At 43.8% G+C, this 23,650-nt stretch overlaps 1 protein-coding gene across 2 annotated transcripts in view; it reads right to left on the bottom strand.

Moving 5' to 3' along the window:
• Window positions 1-23,650, bottom strand: part of LOC126298552 (organic cation transporter protein) — a 416,359-nt gene that overhangs the window by 188,392 nt on the left and 204,317 nt on the right. The window contains exon 1 of one of the 2 annotated variants that reach the window (XM_049989908.1): window positions 3,548-3,625. The exons of the other annotated variant lie outside the window; for it this stretch is intronic. The gene's annotated coding sequence lies outside the window, so the exon portion shown is untranslated. Of the gene's footprint in view, window positions 1-3,547; window positions 3,626-23,650 lie in introns of those variants that run through there. 2 annotated transcript variants of the gene reach the window in all.

Here is a 23,650-nt window from a genome sequence, read left to right as displayed (position 1 = left end):
AGCACTTGTCGTGAGACGATTATAGAAAGTGATAATGAATAACATGTCGTATTTGTCGGAACCACACCAATATACAGGGTATAAATTTGAAGTTGACAAACCAGAATAACACCAAAAATAAGCTTCAGACGAAAAAATGTGTAGAATCCAAAGTTGATTATTTGCGAGGGGGACATCTGCTGGTGCTAAAACTAGCCCGCCACCCCAGCCCCCTGGGGGTGGTGCGGGAGGCAACTTTAAAATTTCAAATGGGAACCCCCATTTTTTATTGCAGAATCAGATTTTACATAAAAAGCTACCTACATTTTGTCTTAAAATTTGTTTTGATTCTTGGTAGTTGGCACGGGATGTACATGTAGAATCTGATTCTGCAAAAAAAATGGGGGCTCCCATTTGAAATCTTAAAGTTGTCTGCCGCCACACCCCCAGGGGGCTGGGATGGCTGGCTAATTTTAGCACCAGCAGATGTCCCCCTCGAAAATAATCAACTTTGGATTCTACACATTTTTTCGTGTGAAGCTTATTTTTGGAGTTATTCTGGTTTGTCAACTTAAAATTTACATCCTGTATTTTCGCTTTGGTATTTTTGTTTTACTTGCTATTTACCTATTTCTTGCAGCTTATTACATTAACTGCACACACAATCCTGTTTTATAAAGAACATTTATTGCACAATGTTGTACTAAAAAATCTTCAGAATAAAGCATAATAACGAAAAAGTTTTTGCGACTGTATCTCTTTCACTATAAAAATTTTTAAGATTCAAAGTGTGTAAGTACTTTCAATATATCATAAAAAAGTGCAGAAACACTATAATTTCAGACCATACCTACAGCTGTACGTGGAGTAACTGAACATTAGAAAATATATCTCGCATAATTTATAATCATTTAACTTGCGCAGTCATTTACTCAGTCTGGTTCAGCTTGTACTCTCAGTCATTCAGTTTATACTATCACAACTGTCACATCACACTCGTTGGCTACATACAAACCGCAATTTCCGCAGTACGTGGTCTCTCATTTCACAATCTTTATACTACACGCTTTTTCCATTTATTTTTCGTATTTACTTCTCCTGATTTTGGAATGTATTATTCATTTATAAATATTGTACTCACGCACATCCTACAGAAAGTTAAAACATAATAGCTGGTCGCTCTTCGGGTAGTTGCAGAAACTGTTATATTGTACCTGATGACCAGTTTTTTTGACAAGAAAATGAAAGAAATAATGAAATCGAACCGAATACAGCAGCAATTATTCCACAAAGGTGGGACAGAAATACAACTAGCAGCGAGCACTCGAATGGTGGGGGAAGGTTAGTGCCGTTACCAAGTACAACCGATTTTAACTTTTAGTAGCATAGTGACACCGCATTGACGTCACAGAAGACTGTATTGTGTTCATCATAAGAATAAACCTGATTTAAACATTACACCATGTATTCTTCCGTCTTTGCTGGAATTTCATTGGATTTCGATTCACGTGGAGCGATAGCCAAGCTGTCTCGAGTACAGTCAAGTACGACAGTAAAGATACGTTTTATGCTGTGCGTAAAGCGCAAGTCGATTGAGCGCGGGACAACAGCTTTACCGCAGCATTTAACTTGGATAGCACTCGCTAGCCAGCTCGTCCAACTCACATGCAGTGATGTGAGCAGTTGCAGTTAGAGGTAAAAAGAGACGAACAGAGAAACAATATAGCTTAGAATGTCATTTAATTTTTAAAGGTAGTGAAATAATATTCGGCGAAACTCCAGCAATACCGCACGCTTCTTAGATCACATGGAAAACATAACCAGCTCTCGTTTTTAGCTAAAGTGGTATTATTGAAAACTAGAGTGACGAAAATTCTTAATTTAAATAACGGTAATTTCTCTGCGCGAGATACTTGCGACGCAAGTGTATTGCAGACGCCGATGGCTGTTAATACATTAGAATATCATAGTTTTATTTACCGTAACATTGTAATAAGATACCTAGTAAGTGAGTAGGACCTATTTCCAAGAGCGCAGCAACGCCACTGCACGTGTTGTACGGCTGCTGACCAATCATAGCGTTTGCGTTTGTTTACATCAGGTTTATTCTTAAGGCGCGTTTACACTGAGTTCGCAACATTGTTCACATTGTTTGTGGCTAGTAATGGACTACAGATGTTTGCAACATGTTCTCAACACGAAATCAGTGTTCCACGGCTGTGTCGGTAGAGATCAAAGAAACATTGTTCGTGGCCTGCTACCACTAAATTCCGCTACGCAGCGTTAGTGTTCGTTTGCTCTGAGTGAGTGTTTTGGTGTTTGTTTTGCTGGAGTGCAGTGGTGCGTTTATTTTATGTCCCTTCATTTTATTTGAAATGCAGTGGTCACGAGACAAAATTTTCCAGCTGATGTCACTCTATGGGGCAGAGGAGTGCCTATGGAATGTACGTTGCGCAGGTTACAAAAATACTAAAATTAAGCATGATTCATTACAAAAAGTTGCTGCGGCGCTTGGAACCAGCAGCACTGACGTGGACAAAGAAATTAAATCTCTCTTGTCTCAGTACCGACGAGAGAAAAGAAAAATAAAGGAAAGTAAAAAATCTTGACGTGGTACTGACACACTTTACGAAACGAAGTGATTTGGATTTAAGTATCTACGTTTCCTGGATGATACGGAACTACTTGGAACTATTTGAGATATGGCTGGCTTTGATAGGAGTCTCCTGATGCCAGAAACGAAGAGTAACAGCAAGTCTTTGGTCCACAAGGATTGCTTTTCTGAAAGTCGTGACTTTCTTTGAAACAACTGGTCCTATAATATTCAACAACATTTCAAAATATGACGGCGACATCCTATTGAAATTGCGAAAGCCAGAACCGTCTTCCAAATTCAGCTCACAAAGCACGTCATTCCCACCACGTCTTCTATAGTATGTTTTGGTCCACCGACGACGACTACATCGTTTTCTTCGTCTGTTTATTTCCTTAAGTATTATTAATGCAGCACCAAATGAGATTAATTCTTCCTCTTCACTTGACATAGCGTATCTATTGATGTGAATACACAAAGTAACCTATCAGTTCACCGCAGCAGACTATGCGAATACGTAGAAATGTTGGTCGCTAGTGTAGACGGGAATGCGAACAACGAACAATACTGCCAATATGTTGGGGGAACAAGCTGCACACAGTGTTCCGAACAAAAACATGCTCTGAGCTCAATGTAAACGCGCCTTTACGAGAAACAAATATAGGTATTTACACTTGCAACTGAGATGTCATTGCAGTATCCACGAACAACGGCGTGTATGAACTCGGCTTTACATTGTACGGTTGTGAGAAGATGCTACAGTCTCGCGTGCTAAATGGCACTACGATTTTCTCCTGGGGCACTCATAAATGGAATCGCAAGTCTGAGGCTTGAGATGGAAGCCTGCAGACAAAGCCCTTGCATCGCCAACGAAACACCAAATGGCGGCGCACACTCCTGCACAGACGTAGCGGAAGGCGTACACAAGAGACGGCAGACTAATAACTAACAGTCGGGGAGCTTCACCGTGCGTACCTGCTGCGTCTACTGCGAATCCGTCCGAACCACTCGGTGCTCCGGCGCCGACTACTGACAGTTGCGAGTCGCGGCCCATCCCGTCCTTATCGCGCATATATAGACCACGGCCAGCGCGGCGGCCGCAACAATAACCAGCAAAAATCGCCGCTCGCTGACCTACTTCCCGCCTCCCGCCTCACAGCCGTACATGTGGCAAATCGTGCCTTTTTACTGCGACGCTTAGTTTCCGATCGGAAACAAATTGTTTTTCCGGCATGCACGGACGCAGTCCTCCGCGCATGACTGCTAGAACCGAATGCTGCAACTCCACAGCGGCATTGCACCAGACAGCACACTGCATCGGTACTTGGGCTTTTAATTCGAATCCCATTCAAAAACTCGGCGAGCAGTGTCTTCTTACAACTAATTTTACACTCTTGATCCCTCAACTAGTGATAAAGGACCGTATTACTAACTACACATACATAAATGACGTTCCTCCACATTTACAAGAAGCAGAAATAAATCTCTTCCTTGAACATACATTATAATCGAGCCTAACGGAGTTTGTTGTTGTTGTGGTCTTCAGTCCAGAGACTGGTTTCATGCAGTTCTTCATGCTACTCTATCCTGTGCAAGCTTCTTCATCAAAAGGGGGGCTCTGAGCACTACGCGACTTAACTTCTGAGGTCATCAGTCGCCTAGAACTTAGAACTAATTAAACCTAACTAATCTAAGGACATCACACACATCCATGCCCGAAGCAGGATTCGAACCTGCGACCGTAGCTGTCACGCGGTTCTAGACTGAAGCGCCTAGAACCGCACGGCCACACCGGCCGGCGCTTCTTCATCTCCCAGAACCTACTGCAACCTACATCCTTCTGAATCTGTTTAGTGTATTCATCTCTTGGTCTCCCTCTTCGATTTTTACTCTCGACACAGCCTTCCAGTACTAAATTGGTAATCCCTTGATGCCACATAATATGCCCTACCAACCGATCCCTTCTTCTAGTCAAGTTGTGCCACAGGCTCCTCCCCAATTCTATTCAATACCTCCTCATTAGTTTTGTGATCTACCCATCTAATCTTCAGCATTTTTCTGTAGCACCACGTTTCTAAAGCTTCTATTCTCTTCTTGTCCAAATTATTTATTGTCCACATTTCACTTCCATACATGGCCACACTCCATACAAATACTTTCAGAAACGACTTCGTGGGAATTAAATCCATACAAGATGTTAACAAATTTCTCTTCTTCACAAACGCTTTTCTTCCCATCGCCAGTCTACAATTAATATCCTCTCTACTTCGACCATCATCAGTTATTTTGCTCCCCAAATAGAAAAACTTATTTATTACTTTAAGCGTCTCATTTCCTAATCTAATTCCCGCAGCATCACTTGATTTAATTCGACTACATTCCATTATCAACGTTTTGCTTTTGTTGATATTTATCTTATATCCTCCTTTCAAGACACTGTCCATTCCGTCCAACTGCTCTTCCAAGTACTTTGCTGACAGAATTACAATGCCATCGGCGAACCTCAAAGTTTTTATTTCTTCTCCATGGTTTTTAATACCTACTCCAAATTTTTCTTTTGTTTCAGTTACTGCTTGCTCAATATACAGATTGAATAACATCGGGGAGAGGCTGCAACCCTGTCTCACACCCTTCCCAACCACTGCTTCCCTTTCATGCACCTCGACTCATAACTCCCATCTGGTGTCTGTACAAATTGTAAATAGCCTTTCGCTCCCTGTATTTTACACCTGTCACCTTTAGAATTTGAAAGTGTGTATTCCAGTCAACATTGTCAAAAGTTTTCTCTAAGTCTACAAATGCTAGAAACGTAGGTTTCCCTTTCCTTAATCTTTCTTCTAAGATAAGTCGTAAGGTCAGTATTGCCTCATGTGTTCCAGTATTTCTACGGAATCCAAACTGATCTTCCCCGAGGTCGGCTTCTACTAGTTTCTCCATTCGTCTGTAAAGAATTCGTTTTAGTACTTTGCAGCTGTGGCTTATTAAACTGATTGTTCGGTAATTTTCACATATGTCAACACTTGCTCTCTTTGGGATTGGAATTATTATATTCTTCTTGAAGTCTGAGGGTATTTCGCCTGTCTCATACATCTTGCTCACCAGATGGTAGAGTTTTGTCAGGACTGGCTCTCCCAAGGCTGTCAGTAGTTCTAATGGAATGTTGTCTACTCCGGGGGCCTTGTTTCGAAGCAGGTCTTTCAGTGCTCTGTCAAACTCTTCACGCAGTATCATATCTCCCATTTCATCTTCACCTACATCCTCTTCCATTTTCGTAATATTGTCCTCAAGTACATCGCCCTTGTATAGACCCTCTATATACTCCTTCCACCTTCTGCTTTCCCTTCTTTGCTTAGAACTGGGTTTCCATCAAAGCTCTTGATATTCATGCAAGTGATTCTCCTTCCTCCAAAGATCTCTTTAATTTTCCTGTAGGCAGTATATATCTTACCCCTAGTGAGATCTGCCTCTACATCCTTATATTTGTCCTCTAGCCATCCCTGCTTAGCCATTTTGCACTTCCTGTCGATATCATTTTTGAGACGTTTGTATTCCTTTTCGCCTGCTTCATTTACTGCATTTTTATATTTTCTCCTTTCATCAATTAAATTCAATATTTCTTCTGTTTCCCAAGGGTTTCTACTAGCCCTCGTCTTTTTACCTATTTGATCCTCTGCTACCTTCACTATTTCATCCCTAAAAGCTACCCATTCTTCTTCTACTGTATTTCTTTCCCCCATTCCTGTCAATTGTTCCCTTATGCTCTCCCTGAAACTCTGTACAACCTCTGGTTCTTTCAGTTTATCCAGGTCCCATCTCCTTAAATTCCCACCTTTTTTGCAGTTTCTTCAGTTTTAATCTACAGTTCATAACCAATAGATTGTGGTCAGAGTCCATATCTGACTCTGGAAATGTCTTACAATTTAAAACCTGGTGCCTAAATCTCTGTCTTACCATTATATAATGTATCTGACACCTTTTAGTATCTCCAGGGTTCTTTCATGTATACAACCTTCTTTCGTGATTCTTAAACCAAGTGTTAGCTATGATTAAGTTGTGCTCTGTGCAAAATTATATCAGGCGGCTTCCTCTTTCATTTCTTAGCCCCAATCCATATTCACCTACTACGTTTCCTTCTCTCCCTTTTCCTACACTCGAATTCCAGTCACCCATGACTATTAAATTTTCGTCTCCCTTCACTATCTGAATAATTTCTTTTATCTCATCATACATTTCATCAATTTCTTCGTCATCTGCAGAGCTAGTTGGCATATAAACTTGTACTACTGTAGTAGCCGTGGGCTTCGTGTGTATCTTGGCCACAATAATGCGTTCACTATGCTGTTTGTAGTAGCTTACCCGTACTCCTACTTTTTATTCATTATTAAACCTACTCCTGCATTACCCCTACTTAATTTTGTATTTATAATCCTGTATTCACCTGACGAAAGGTCTTGTTCCTCCTGCCACCGAACGTCACTAATTCCCACTATATCTAACGTTCATTTGTCCATTTCCCTTTTTAAATTTTCTAACCTACCTGCCCGATTAAGGGATCTGACATTCCACGCTCCTATCCGTAGAACGCCAGTTTTCTTTCTCCTTATAACGGCATCCTCTTGAGTAGTCCCCGCCTGGAGATCCGAATGGGGGACTATTTTACCTCCGGAATATTTTACCCAAGAGGACGCCATCACCATTTACTCATACAGTAAAGCTGCATGCCCTCAGGAAAAATTACGGCCGTAGTTTCCCCTTGCTTTCAGCCGTTCGCAGTACCAGGGCAGCAAGGCCATTTTGGTTAGTGTTACAAGGCCAGATCAGTCAATCATTCAGACTGTTGCCCCTGCAACTACTGAAAAGGCTGCTGCCCCTCTTCAGGAACCACACGTTTGTCTGGCCCTTCAACAGATACCCCTCCGTTGTGGTTGCACCTACTGTACGGCTATCTTTATCGTTGAGGCACGCAAGCCTCCCCACCAACGGCAAGGTCCATGGTTCATTCATAACTATCTACTAGTAAACGACCAAACGCATAAATTGATACTTAAAATGTATGCTTGTCAGTGATTTGAGAAATCCCTTATACCTGGAAGGAGTCCGGAACTATCTGTTACCTTTAAGTTTTTGACCGGCACGCACGGCTTTCGAAAGATGTACATTTAATCGTCGCTTTCGACATTACAAGTTGCAGGATGGCATTTTTCGTCAAAACATGGAAAACAAAGTTATGAATATTATGACAAGATTCTGCGCGAGTAAGCTCTCTATTTATAATTTTTGCATGGGATCCTACGTTTTATTAAAAGCGCTGTTACGCCATACCTATCACCTATACCACCGCGCATAATGTTAAAACCGGATATGGAGATGTCAGACAGTGTATCTCACCACGTCTCCCTTGCCGCTCAAATTGCTATATACTGCTCCTTGATAAATGAGTGTATTTTTATTACTCCTTACAGAGCGTCCACTCCATGGAATTATGCTGTAAGGTAAAAGAGCCATCTACCAATTATTTGCCAGTAACCGTTAAGACTGCAGCGAACATGTTGTACACAAGAACTTTCAAGTTAGTGCTCTGCATAGAATCGTTGATTTGTACTGTGCTTGACATGCTCCACAAAATAGTCATGATAATTTGCAACTACTATTCACCAGATCCTCATTGGTGTTACTAAATCGTGGTGTGTGATGGTACTGAGGCGGGTATGGATTGCGAACTACAGGTGAATTTGCTGTCGTCTTCGGGAAGCACTCTGCCATGTAGTCTTGTCACTCGTGGCTTACCGCCTGCTGATCACAACCTGCACGACACACGCTGGCGGCACGGTTGCTGGCTACTCAACACACACAGCAATGTTGCTTGCGCTGCCAACACATTATGAACAGTGCGGGAGAGCAGCTCACTTACGAGATGAACATTTCCCTGTAGCTACAATAGCACAGCTGCGCTTACCCTCCAACGTGACAATTTCTCTGTAGGTGACATCCAACTCTAAAGCTTTTCTGTTCACTTCCCATTGTCATGTGAATTATGGGCATATTCTTTTTCTGTAGGCTTGTGATGAGCGCCACAGTAGCTACATGTTGGAGGAGTGTGATTATCACGGTCACATTTAGTATCCTTATGAGGCCCTCCACGGTGAAATACCTAGGCTTGCTATGACACGGACTCCTTCCACGTGTAAATCTCTAGCAGTTCGGTCACTGAAAGACAGATGGTACGAAGCGCTGGCTTCTTATCTCATGAATAGGAACGTATTGTGGTCGTTTTGGAACTTTAGTGATATTAAACATACTGGAATATGTCTTCTTGAAATATTCCCTCCTACAGTAATAGGTTTGATGTATCTGTCCACTGTCATTACAGGCACGCTGCACTAAATTACTTCCAAAATTTCTCAGTCACAGTAACGTCGACATCTTGGATGATACCTTGTCTCTTCGTCATGAAAGACGGAATATAAACCTTCACGTTATTATTCTGAAATACTGTGCTCTAAACTAAAGCGTTTACAGCTCCACCAAAACAAGTAACCTCTTTTACACGGTTGCGGGGTGACGAAATTATTTTTATCATGTACAGGATGGTCAGAAACAGAATGGAAAGCTTCTAAGTGCGTTTCAGGGCAGGTTGTGCTGAGAAGCAATCTTTATGAAAAAATCGCATACATTGCTCCGTTTCCGAGTTAACTGGCATTGAAGTTAGCCTGTCAGGTCGTCGCCAACATCAGATTCTATGTACACATTAATTTGCTATACGGTTTGAGCTCCTCCACTTACCGGTTCCACACGTGCTGCTGCAGCTTCCACGTGAGGACTCGCAGTATTATTAGTACGGCAGCCGTTCTGCTTTATGGCACCTACGCGCTGCATCTTATTGGATCAGCTCCTTTGCTGCTGGTTGTCACAGTCGTTCATAGATCGCTTCTATGAGTTCATCTCGATGTCTCCATTTTGTACTGGAACATCGTCATTTAAAGCGCCCACTGTCATAGCACTTAATTCTGTCGCAACCAATTGACTACCACTGATATTGTTACCATCCACGGTGGCGACTGATCCTAATTTGCCAGAGAGGAACTTAGGTTTTACGTATTTACCACCTAAATCGCTTTAGGCAAATGCCAGGATGGTTCCTTTGAAAGGGCATGGCCGATTTCTTCCCCATCTATCCCTAATCCGAGCTCTTACCCCGTCTCTAATGACCTCGTTGTAGACGGGACGTTGAACACTAATCTCGTCCTCCCCCGTCTTGACCACACACAAAGTAAACAGGAAGACTAGACTGTTGAGACCAGCGGGGCACCGCTCTACCACGTCCGTACTCTCGGAAGGTACGCAGCGAACTACCTCCTCACAGTTTTGCCTATCACGCGACAGTATCTTGGAGCCATTTGTCAAAAGGATAATACTCGTCAATACGTGAAACGTCTCTATGAACTGTCTTGTTGTTAAGGTGCTCCCGTGGCCGGCAAGATCCGCAGAGATGTTTCTGACGAACATGTATGTGACCATTTTTTCTCTTTCTTTCTTTCCCGGGGCCTTTGTCCCGCGCCAACGCGGGATCGGCTTTGTTATTACGGATTTGGCAGTGCTAATTGCAGAGTGTGGCCGCATGCCCTTCCTGACACCACCCCGAACCCCCCGGGACGGAAGTAGTGTACCCCAGCTGTCTGCATCTAGTGTAAGTCATGAAATAGTGCGAACGTTTTCAGAGGTCTGTGAGTGTGTAACTGAGGCGGAACGTGGGGACCAGCCCGGTATTCACATAGCGGGATGTGGAAAACCGCCTAAAAACCACATCCAGGCTGGCCGGCATACCGGCCTTCGTCGTTAATCCGTCGGGCGGATTCGATACGGGGCCGGCACGTCTGCCCGAGTCCAGGAAGCAGCGCATTAGCGCTCTCTGCTACCCTGGCGGTGGTGGGTGAACATGTATGTGACCATACCGGATGAGAACTCCATCCCAAGGCCAGTATTTGGATATCAATGACAAGTTATAACAGAAGCAGAGTTCGTTTTGTTTGCAGATGACACAAGTATTGCAATAAATAGTATGTCGAGTGTAGTTCTAGAAAGATCTGCTAATGATATTTTCGTGGATAATAATAAATGGTTTAAAGCCAACTCACTGACATTAAACTTCGAAAAGACTCACTATATGCATTTCAGAAACTGTAAGAGGTTTCCACCCAGCATATGCATAAAGTATGAAGAAGAGCAGATAGAAGAGGTTGATAGTCTTAAATTCCTGGGATTACAACTTGATAATAAATTCAGTTGGGAGGAGAACACCACAGAACTGCAGAAACTCCTTAACATATCTGTATTTGCAATTCGAGTGTTAGCAGCCATAGGCGACATAAAAACGAAAAAGCTTGCATACTTTGCCTACTTGCATTCCATGATGTCATATGGTATAACATTTTGGGGTAACTCTTCAAATCAAACAAAAGTTTTCAGAGTCCAAAAGCGTGTAATACGTATTATTTGTTGAGTAAATTCACGGACGTCCTGTAGAAACCTCTTCAAAAAACTGGGTATACTAACTACTGCCTCTCAGTATATTTACTCCTTAATGAAATTTGCCTTGAATAATATATCTCTTTTTCCAACAAACAGCTCAGTTCATTCATACAATATCAGGAACAAAAATGATCTGCACGAGGACTTAAAAGCACTTACTTTAGTTCAAAAAGGGGTAAAACTACTCAGCAACACTCATCTTCAATAATTTGCCAGCAAACATAAAAAATTTAGTTATAAATAAAGATCAGTTTAAAAGGAGCCTGAAAGACTTACTAGTGGCCAACTCCTTCTACTCCACTGAATAATTTTTTAATAGAAACAAATGACGTATTGTATATATTCATACTGTTAGTATTGTTATTTCAGTTTAAAAAAAAAAGAAAAAAAAATTGACATGTTCCACATCGACGAGGATCTCCTCAGCACGGATCTATGGAACGAAAAACTAATGTAATCTAACTAAATTGTCTCAAGGGTGCATACAACGGCTTTGTGACAGATAGCCTTACCAACCGAATCAGTCTATATCTCCAGGCCAGAGAAGGTCCAACGTCAGACTCGTAAGTGGCCTCATACTGCCAAGTTGTTTACAAATTTAAATCGAGATTGTAATCATTGAAATAGGATCACAGTAATCGCGTACTCTCTCAACCCGTGAAGTTCAATTTTATTTTCTCCTCCTCTTCCTGGTGCTTCCCGCCTCCTGCTTTTTTTTTTTTTTTTTTCAGGTAGTGTATTTGCGAATGGTTCAAATGGTTCAAATGGCTCTGAGCACTATGGGACTTAACATCTTAGGTCATCAGTCCCCTAGAACGTAGAACTACTTAAACCTAACTAACCTAAGTACATCACATACATCCATGCCCGCGGCAGGATTCGAACCTGTGACCGTAGCAGTCCCGCGGTACCGGACTGTAGCGCCTAGAACCGCAAGACCACCGCGGCCGGCATTTGCGAATGTTTGGTGACGATCCGCCACTGACGTCAGTACGAAATTCGGTCCCAATGGTTACAAATATATTTCAACTGTATACTTCTAAATGGGCTCAGTTGTGCTTCAAATTACCCTTGAAATTATTACTCACAAACACTGATAGTTATCTTACACCAAATAAATGCCAACACGGAGATAAATGCCGAAACTCGTGTATTTTGGCCCAGGTCCAGAAAAGTGAATTATCAGATACGAATTTTGATTTGAAGGAGAAATATCTCCAAGACAGTGGCGATCAGGAATTTTGCGGGAATTTCTTGTCGTTTTTCGCAAACGTATGAAGTTTTACATTGCCATCTGTGCCAACGGCAGGTTTCGTCGCTGCGAACACAACTGAAATTACATACAACAGCCCGAGGACAACGATATAATCTACAATACGTCATAAAGCTGATACGCCAGTTTTAAGCAAATAAAATGACCACATGGCAAAGCGCGGTCACGGCTAACAGTGAACTGCGCAGAAACGCTGGCTGGAGTAGGCAGTGTATGGATTGCCATTTTGAAATATGGGATACAGTATCTACTAACGCAGCGCAAAATACGAATAGTCAACTCAGGGCAAGAATATACACACACAGACTAAAATGAAACAATCAACGTGCAACTGTCCCCAAGCGCTCAATACTCTCATAAATAGGATTGAATGTGGTTAGCTCTTAGATGAGTAGCGAGACAGTTGTCGTAATACAACATATTTGCTTCCTAGAAACCATAGAGACAGGAGTGTTCCACTTCTGTGCGGTGCTGCTGTATGTTGTTGGGTTTACGCTGTATTTGAAGCAAGCAGACCGCTACATGGAACCTGAAATTCGGATTTTCACTCTTTCGTGCGGAGTTCCGGACGATGTGCTGCTGCAAGCAGTATCAAAGGTTTCTCCAGCAAAAATCACAAGGCGACAATGCAGATAAAAGCTAATTTCACATTTAGCCATTACAGAATGACATCATTTACCCATCCTTGCTCTGACAAATATCATACTCCTTATCTTTTAACCCTGTAAAATTTACTATTACAGCAACGTATAAAACAGGACATTTTGTACTTAATTTGGTATGTAACATAACACTGAAGATTTGATAATTGTAATTAACTAATGCATAAGCTATAAATTATGACATTCTTTGAATAAAATGTGGAGTGTACACTTGAAGATGGTTTAGTATCAATGTAAGTAACATCTTCCTCCCCTCCCCCCTTTTGTTTCCTAGGGTTACGTAATGAAAACTTTGTAACTCAATATTATTGCTTATTTCTTCTGTTTACGAATCTAACTTCCTTTCCTCATAAGTTGGCACCCCAAAGTAATTCCGTCTGGCGCTCAGTGGGATATACACTGTTGTCCAAAATTAAAGCAACACACAGCTATTTCCCTGTTCTTTGTATAATGCACGACATAATCATACAAACTCTCAACAGATGTCATTACGATCGTGTTTTGCACTGAAGATGGGATTTCGATCAATGGACAACCACTCCAGCAATGACGTCAGGGCACCTATCAAGCGGGCAGGGTAGCTCCACATCCACAACCGCTGTGTACACAGTCACATGACAATACGTAGAACACAAGAGAAATATAACTATTCCAGTTCCTAGAAACAGTACTGAAGCAGTAAATAAGAGATGAATCCCCAGGATCTGAATCAGAAACGAAGGTAACGAGCCGTAAGTTGACAAGTGTTACTAGCACGCAGACGAAGATTATCTTTCTCCGCCTCGTGATGACTGGGTGTTGTGTGATGTCCTTAGGTTAGTTAGGTTTCAGTAGTTTTGAAGATTATCGCTCTAGCACTGTCGATACCTTGAAGTTAATTCCTGAAAATCTAGTATCCGCAGATTATTCACAGATGGATGTGCTAAGAGCATTTTACTGCGCACGTCTTGGCTACAGCTAAATTTAACTGTTCATGGCTGCTTCCAACGTGATGGAAACAATCGTATGTCTCACGAATAGGGCGGCATCGCATTACTGCTGGTAACGAAGTAAAGCCTATCAAGAATTGCAAGGAACTGAGGCTGAGAGGCAGTTTTGTCACCTCGGTCCTCGCGAACTCTGCGCTTCATCTCAGAGCAACAGGTACCTGCGACCAAGTTAACTGGGGCGGAATCCGCCCGGTTGGCCGTGCGGTCTAACGCACGGCTTTCCAGGCGGCAAGGAGCGCCTGGGCCCCGGCACGTATCCGCCCGGCGGACTTGGTCGAGGTCCTCTGAGCCGGCCAGTCTGTGGATGATTTTTAGGCGGTTTCCCATCTGCCTCGGCGAATGCGGGATGGTTCCCCTTATTTCGCCTCAGCTCCACTATGTCGACGATTGCTGCGCAAATAAGTTCTCCACGTACGCGTACACCACCATTGCTCTACCACGCAAAATAGGGGTTACACTCGTCTGGTGTGAGACGTTTCCTGGGAGGTCCACCGGGGTCCGAACCGCACAATAACTATGGGTTCGGTGTGGGGCGGCGAAGGGGTGAAGTGGACTGCGGTAGTCGTCGTGGGGTTGTGGACCACTGCGGCTGCGGCGGGGACGAAGCCTCTCCATCGTTTCTAGATCCCCGGTTCATATAACATAACACAACTGGGGCGGACATGCCGACAGTCGCTTACTCTTTTTGCACGTGGTCATTTCAGCGTGGCCACCCACGTGTTGGTGGTACTGGGGGTGGCGTCATTTCTCTGGCGGTCGGAAGGGGTGTTGTCACTCCGCACAACCACTGCCTCGGCTTGAATTAGAACTAATGTCCACAGGAACGTTTGTAGATTTACGACATATTTTGTACTTCACGAACTGAATTAGTGGTGATAACGAGAATTCCACTGCCCCTGCCATTTGATAGTCCTCTAACTAGGCAAACTATCAGTGGCTTCAGTTGGCTTGGGAAAATTACTTTTCGCGTATAAACACGTCGATTCATTTCGTCGACTTTTTAATTAATGGATGTGCCTCCAACCACTGAATTTGTAATTGCATGAACAGTCAATATCTGTGGTTGGGAAAGCGGTTTTATTTTAATTTACTCTGTCTCATTGTAATGGGACTAGGCTGGACAGTTAGACTTCACTACGTGCTCTAGACGCCTCTAAAATGGCTCTCTCTTACACAGAGTCCAGTGGTACGTCTCTGAACCACTTCAAGGACCGTTTACCATTGACTACGGAAATGTTTGGCTTATGAGAAGCCGCTCGACCATTGTACCCCATTGTTTTTAGCTAAAAAAATGGTTCAGATGGCTCTGATCACTATGGGGCTCAACTGCTGTGGTCATTAGTCCCCTAGACCTTAGAACTACTTAAACCTAACTAACCTAAGGACATCACACACATCCATGCCCGAGGCAGGATTCGAACCTGCGACCGTAGCAGTCGTACGGTTCCGGGCTGCGCGCCTAGAACCGCGAGACCACCGCGGCCGGCTGTTTTTAGCTCACTAAGCTTAATCGTTGTGCTAGATGGACTGTCGGTAGCGCTCTTGATCTCAAGACTGATTCGCTTCGCTGATTTCGTGTAATTTTTTAATTTTTTATTTTATTTTATTTTATTTATTTATTTATTTATTTTTTTACAACCATCCTCCGCGATGTTCGATGCTCCCTTTTCGTTAGTATATGAGGTCTACCTCGTCTCGGTTTAGATGCGGTTTGTCCTTCACGTTTCCACTTCAGTCACATCGCCAACAGTTTACCGGGGCAGCTTTAATACGGTTGAAATGTCACTAGTGGATTTGCTACTCATGTGACATCAAATGACTCGTTCACGTTTGAGCTCTCCTGAACACACAGTCTCCTGTTACTCTTCCCTTCTGACAAAACAGTACTCCCTGGCTCCTTTTATAGCGGTGAATCAGCCTTTCGTGCCACTAGAAGTCAATACCGCATTTCATAGGGTGTGCGGATACTTTTGATGAGATAGTAAATCTTCGTGATACTTTCACGCTTGTTTAATGGACCTGTCTCGATTGGCGCTTGTCCTCTTTGATTCTTGTCTATGTCATCTACCAATCTTATTTGGTAACTGCCTAAAAGTGACGCGTACTAGAGCAGAATCGCTCGAACTAGAGGTTTATAAGCTACCACCACTATGAGTGCACTACGCTTCTTGAGTATTCTGTCAATGGATCTGTCGGGATTTGCATTTACTACCATTACTTTTAACAATCGTTCCTTTTTCAGTCGTTCCTTACGTTATGTGACTCTTCAGCAATGTTGTAAGCATATAATGAGGGTAATTTCTGCCTCTTCATGAGCAATACCTTAAATTTGTTCGTGCGGATGGTCAATTGTCAATCTCTGCACCAAGCGTCGATCTTCCGGAGGTCTTTCAAAATAGGCCAAATAGCTCTGAGCACTATGGGACTTAACACATGAGTTCATCAGTCCCCTAGAACTTAGAACTACACTACTAACCATTAACATTGCTACACCAAGAAGAAATGGTTCAAATGGTTCAAATGGCTCTGAGCACTACGGGACTTAACATCTATGGTCATCAGTCCCCTAGAACTTAGAACGACTTAAACCTAACTAACCTAAGGACGTCACACAACACCCAGTCATCACGAGGCAGAGAAAACCCCTGACCCAGCCGGGAATCGTACGCGGGAACCCGGGCGTGGGAAGCGAGAAAGCTACCGCACGACCATGGACAAGAAGAAATGAAGATGATAAACGGGTATTCATTGGAAAAATACATTATACTAGAACTAACATGTGATTACATTTTCACGCAATTTCGGTGCATAGATTCTGAGAAATCAGTGCCCAGAACAACCACCTCTGGCCGTAATAACGGACTTGATACGCATGGGCATTGAGTCACACAGAGCTTTGATGCTGCTCATGCAGCTTCAACACGATACCACAGTTCATCAAGAGTAGTGACTGGCGTATTGTGACGAGTCGAACATTTTCAGTATCCAGAAAGGCCCGTACAGGACTTGCAACATGCGGTCGTGCATTATCCTGCTGAAATGTAGGATTTCGCAGGGATCGAATGAAGGGTAGAGCCACGGGTCGTAACACATCTGAAATGTAACGTCCACTGTTCGAAGTGCCTTCAGTGCGAACAAGAGGTGACCGAGACGTGTAACCAGTGGCACCCCATACCATCACTCCGGGTGATACGCCAATATGGCGATGACGAATACATGCTTCCAGTGTGCGTTCACCGCGATGTCGCCAAACACGGATGTGGCCATCATGATGCTGCCAACAGAACCTGGATTCATCAAACAAAATGACGTTTCGCCATTTGTGCACCCAGGTTCGTCGTTGAATACACCATCGCAGGCACTGCTGTCTGTGATGCAGCGTCAAGGGTAACCGCAGCCATCGTCTCCGAGCTGATAGTCCATGCTGCTGCAAACGTCGTCGAACTGTTCGTGCAGATGGTTGTTGTCTTGCAAACGTCCCCATCTGTTGACTCAGGGATCGAGACGTGGGCGCACGATCCGTTGCTAGTGATACGAGACCGTTGGGATCCAGCACGGCGTTCCGTATTACCCTCCTGAACCCACCGATTCCATATTCTTCTAACAGTGATTGGATCTCGACCAACGCTAGTAGCAGTGTTGATATACGATAAACCGCAATCGCGATAGGCTACAGTCCGACTTTTATCCTTACACGAGGCATCACAACAACGTTTCACCAGGCAACGCCGGTCAACTGCTGCTTGTGTATGAGAAATCGGTTGGAAACTTTCCTCATGTCAGCACGTTGTAGGCGTCGCCACCGGCGCAAACCTTTTGTGAATGCTCTGAAAAGCTAATCATTTGCACATCACAGCATCTTCTTCCTGTCGGTTAAATTTCGCGTCTGTAGCACGTCATCTTCGTGGTGTTGCAATTTTAATGATCAGTAGTGTACTTAAACCTAACTAACCTGAAGACATCACACATAGCCATGCCCGAGGCAGGATTCGAACATGCGTCCGTAGTGGCCTCGCGGTTACAGACTGAAGCGCCTAGAACCGCCTCGGCCAGCACGGCCGGCCTCCGCAGGTCTTTCTGCATTTAGTTTCAATTTCCTAGCGTTTCAGACCTTCATATATAATAACATCGTTCGCGTACAGCCTCATGAAACTGCCGCGACGTAAAGAAATACAAGGCTTTGAAACTAACCAAGGTGGTCACACCGATGGTTCATTGAATAAGAACTTGAGTAATAATTGAAGAAGAAATTTATGCTGCTTATTGGTGACGAACAGCCTTGTGTAATAAATCACCTTTTCTGCTTCATAAGACGGACGTTTTCTGCATCGTAGGACGCGGGGTGCCGTCTTCGCCTCCAGCGAGAAACGTCGAAGGCCAAGCACTTGGACGGCGGGAGGAGGTCTTACTGGTTGACAAACATTCACAGACATAATATTCACCTGTATAGCAGCTCTCAAGTATTAAGCTTACCTCGTAAAGCGTAGAGTATAGTTTCGCGTAAGGGTATCTGCTCTAACTGTGCGTTTAGTAAGTGCTTGAGCGTGTCCATATCAAGGTACCAGAGGCGGTTTTTCATGAAGCACGAGCTATGGGCTTCCGATTTCAGGGGCTCCGCACAGCACTGCCTATTCTTTTTGTTAGAGTAAAATGAATAATTAGCAGTTTATAAGTGGAAGTTATACCGCACATCATTATTATGTACGAGGTTTTTAAGTAAGTACCGCTTTCAAATTAAAAAAAGACGTGCTTCATTATCTCAATAATTTTATTTTTACGTGAAAGCCTATACCTTAATCTACTTTCCTACATAATTTCCGTCAATACTGAGCCACTTGTAATAACGTTGTACCAGTTTTTGAATATCCTCCTTACAGAAGTCTGCCGCCTGACTTGTTAACCACTGCATCACCACTGTTTTGACTTCGTCATCGTCTTGAAGACGCTGACCGTCCAGGTGTTTCTTCAAGTGCAGAAACAAATGGTAGTCACTGGGCGCAAGATCGGGTTCAAAAATGGCTCTGAGCTCTATGCGACATCACACAACACGCAAGATCGGGGCTGTACGGAGGATGATCTAGAGTTTCCCATCGAAAAGATATGATGAGATCTTTGGTCTGCTTCGCCATATGCGGACGGGCATTGTCTTGCAGCAAAACGATGCCCTTGCTCAACTTCCATGGAGTGTTGCTTTGTTGTGGTGTGACGTATGCCACCAATGTCTCATCGCCCGTAACAATTTGGCTTAAGAAATCATCACCGTCGTTGTGGTACCGCACAAGGAAAGTCAATGCACTGTCTAAACGTTTGATTTTGTGTACATCCGTCAACATTTTCGATACCCAACGTGCGCACAATTTTCGGTAATTCAAGTCCTCGGTCACAATGCCATACAAAACACTACGAGAAACATTAGGGAAGTCATCCCGCAAGGAGGAAATCGTAAAGCGTCTGTTTTCTCTCACCTTGTTGTCCACTTCCTGCACCAAACTTTCATTAACGTCTGAAGGACGCCCACTGCTTTGTTCATCATGCACATTTGTGCGGCCACCTATAAATGCTCTCACCCACTTTCTTACCATTACATCACTCATAATGTTTTCTCCGTAAACAGTACAGATCTCACGATGAATATCTATCGCTTTTAGGCCTTTAACACTAAGAAATCTTATAACAGCCCGTACTTCACAGGCGGCGGGACTCACGATTATCCGAGGCATCTTAAACACTCAGTACACAACGTAAACAACGAAAAATAAGACTGTAAAGGCGTCAGTGCGTAGATTAAGGTACAGGCTTTCATGTAAAAGTAAAATTACTGATTTATCTTAGCACGTCTTTTCTTAATTTCGAAACGGTACTTACTCAAAAACACGGCTCGTTCGTATGAATGCACACTTTTTATAGCACTATAAATAATAACCACTGGCATAACTCTGTGCGCCCTTTTTTGAAATTTATTAGCTTCCAGAACGTGCCCATATAGCAATCTCAACACAGGAATTATTATATTGGAATTTGTTTTCACAATTCATGGTAGACTTTTGTTGAGGTAGTACTGTGGTATGCACTTACATAGGCTTAGCCGCACGGAGTGGCCTTGCGGTTAGAGGCGCCTAGTCACTGATTGCGCGGCCCCTCCCTCGGACATGGGCGTGTGTGTTGTTCTTAGCATAAGTTAGTTTAAGTAGTGTGTAAGTCTAGAGACCGATGACCTCAGCGGTTTGGTCCTTTAGGAATTCACACATAGGCTTAAGAAAGCGCTGATTCGACATAAAACAAGTTTTACAATGCGAGTAAACTATAACAAATAAACAACAGGAAACTGTAACACAGGATACACAATGGTAGCATACTATAAAATCCTACTGGTAACACAATATGAACTGATAAATCGCCGTTGGTGCACCTATGGGATTTCCCATTCACTCCATGTTAATGACTGTATATTTAAATTACCAATAAAATGTTCATTGTTCGTCCTGAATGAATTGTTTCAAAAGCTGTGCAGGTTGTGTTTCAATAACTGTGTGGGTCTACAAGAACCATTTGGACAAAACACAAGAACAGTTTACAAAAACCAGATTTCTGTATTACAGCCACACGTATAGACACATCAGTATTCACACACACCCATTTAGGAGGTGCTTAGTTACATACATTTAGAGGCGGAGTGTTCCATATTCTGCTGAGTAGCACGTGGGGATAAAGTCAGTTAATTGTGCTTTGGTTTCTCCTGGCATGCCAATTACCAAGAGCATTAGGTTAGAAAAAAAATGGCTCTGAGCACTATGGGACTCAACTGCTGTGGTCATTAGTCCCCTAGAACTTAGAACTACTTAAACCTAACTAACCTAAGGACATCACACACATCCATGCCCGAGGCAGGATTCGAACCTGCGACCGTAGCATTCGCACGGTTCCGGACTGTGTGCCTAGAACCGCGAGACCACCGCGGCCGGCCATTAGGTTAGAAGATCAGGAGGATACATCGGTATGCTGACACTGTTGACGAACTCGTACGGTATTTTATACGTTGCTATATCGCTGGATGCTAACAAGGTTTGTAGGCTGCTTGGGATCTGATGACCAAGAACCCGAACATCACTTGCAAGAACGTTTATGTGATACGTGTTCCGAGGGCATTGTAGGAATACATGGTTTGGATCGCCTTCCTCACCGCAAACACACTGAGGGGTGGCGCTTAACTTGAGCCAACAGAAATGTTTTTTGAACTTTCAATGGTCAAATTTCAGCCGCGATGTAACTACCATGAAGTTCCTCGATATTTGTGCCTAATTATACCATGGCATTCTTGGATGAATTACTGCGTAGTCACTGCCTTTGATTTTAGATGACCCCGACTATTCCTCTTGGAAGTCCGAGGACAACAGCTTTCAGAGCATTGGTATCATATCTGTGAGAAGGAGTTTGTCATATTTAATTGTTCCAAGCACAGATGCCGTCGGCCGGAGTGGCCGAGCGGTTCTAGGCGCTACAGTATGGAACCGCGCGACCGCTACGGTCGCAGGTTCGAATCCTGCCTCGGGCATGGATGTGTGTAACGTCCTTAGGTTAATTAGGTTTAAGTAGTTCTAAGTTCTAGGGGCTGATGACCACAGCAGTTGAGTCCCATAGTGCTCAGAGCCATTTGAACCATTTTTTTAGCTAAAAACAATGGGGTACAATGGTCGAGCGGCTGCTCATAAGCCAAACATTTCCGTAGTCAATGGTAAACGGTCCTTGAAGTGTTGCAGAGACGTACCACTGGACTCTGTGTAAGAGAGAGACATTTTAGAGGCGTCTAGAGCACGTAGTGAAGTCTAACTGTCCAGCCTAGTCCCATTACAATGAGACAGAGTAAATTAAAATAAAACCGCTTTCCCAACCATAGATATTGACTGTTCATGCAATTACAAGTTCAGTGGTTGGAGGCACATCCATTAATTAAAAAGTCGACGAAATGAATCGACGTGTTTATACACGAAAAGTAATTTTCCCAAGCCAACTGAAGCCACTGATAGTTTGCCTAGTTAGTGGACTATCAAATGGCAGGGGCAGTGGAATTCTCGTTATCACCACTAAGTCAGTTCATAAAGTACAAAATATGTCGTATATCTACAAACGTTCCTGTGGACATTAGTTCTAATTCAAGCCGAGGCAGTGGTTGTGCGGAGCGACAACACCCCTTCCGACCGCCAGAGAACTGACGCCACCCCCAGTACCACCAACACGTGGGTGGCCACGCTGAAATGACCACGTGCAAAAAGAGTAAGCGACTGTCGGCATGTCCGCCCCAGTTGTGTTATGTTATATGAACCGGGGATCTAGAAACGATGGAGAGGCTTCGTCCCCGCCGCAGCCGCAGTGGTCCACAACCCCACGACGACTACCGCAGTTCACTTCACCCCTTCGCCGCCCCACACCGAACCCATAGTTATTGTGCGGTTCGGACCCCGGTGGACCTCCCAGGAAACGTCTCACACCAGACGAGTGTAACCCCTATTTTGCGTGGTAGAGCAATGGTGGTGTACGCGTACGTGGAGAACTTATTTGCGCAGCAATCGTCGACATAGTGGAGCTGAGGCGAAATAAGGGGAACCATCCCGCATTCGCCGAGGCAGATGGGAAACCGCCTAAAAATCATCCACAGACTGGCCGGCTCAGAGGACCTCGACCAAGTCCGCCGGGCAGATACGTGCCGGGGACCAGGCGCTCCTTCCCGCCTGGAAAGCCGTGCGTTAGACCGCACGGCCAACCGGGCGGATTCCGCCCCAGTTAACTTGGTCGCAGGTACCTGTTGCTCTGAGATGAGTTCGCGAGGACCGAGGTGACAAATCTGCCTCTCAGCCTCAGTTCCTTGCAATTCTTGATAGGCTTTACTTCGTTACCCGCAGTAATGCGATGCCGCCGTATTCGTGAAACATGCGATTGTTTCCATCACGTTGGAAGCAGCAATGAACAGTTAAATTTAGCTGTAGCCAAGACGTGCGCAGTAAAATGCTCTTAGCACATCCATCCGTGAATAATCTGCAGATACTACATTTTCAGGAATTAACTTCAAGGTATCGACAGTGCTAGAGCGATAATCTTCAAAACTACTGAAATCTAACTAACCTAAGGACATCACACAACACCCAGTCATCACGAGGCAGAGAAAGATAATCTTCGTCTGCGTGCTAGTAACACTTGTCAACTTACGGCTCGTTACCTTCGTTTCTGATTCAGATCCTGGGGATTCATCTCTTATTTACTGCTTCAGTACTGTTTCTAGGAACTGGAATAGTTATATTTCTCTTGTGCTCTACATATTGTCATGTGACTGTGTACACAGCGGTTGTGGATGTGGAGCTACCCTGCCTGCTTGATAGGTGCCCTGACGTCATTGCTGGAGTGGTTGTCCATTGATCGAAATCCCATCTTCAGTGCAAAACACGATCGTAACGACATCTGTTGAGAGTTTGTATGATTATGTCGTGCATTATACAAAGGACAGGGTAATAGCTGTGTGTTGCTTTAATTGCCGTTTTGCCGTTTTGCTAGGACGTGTGCTTGTTCATTTCTACATCTACATCTACATCTACATCCATACTCCGCAAGCCACCTGACGGTGTGTGGCGGAGGG

This window comes from Schistocerca gregaria, chromosome X (assembly GCF_023897955.1).
Source record: "Schistocerca gregaria isolate iqSchGreg1 chromosome X, iqSchGreg1.2, whole genome shotgun sequence".
Lineage (NCBI taxonomy): Eukaryota > Metazoa > Arthropoda > Insecta > Orthoptera > Acrididae > Schistocerca > Schistocerca gregaria.
Note: the sequence above shows the minus strand (reverse complement) of the source record. Positions and strands in the feature narration are given on the sequence as shown.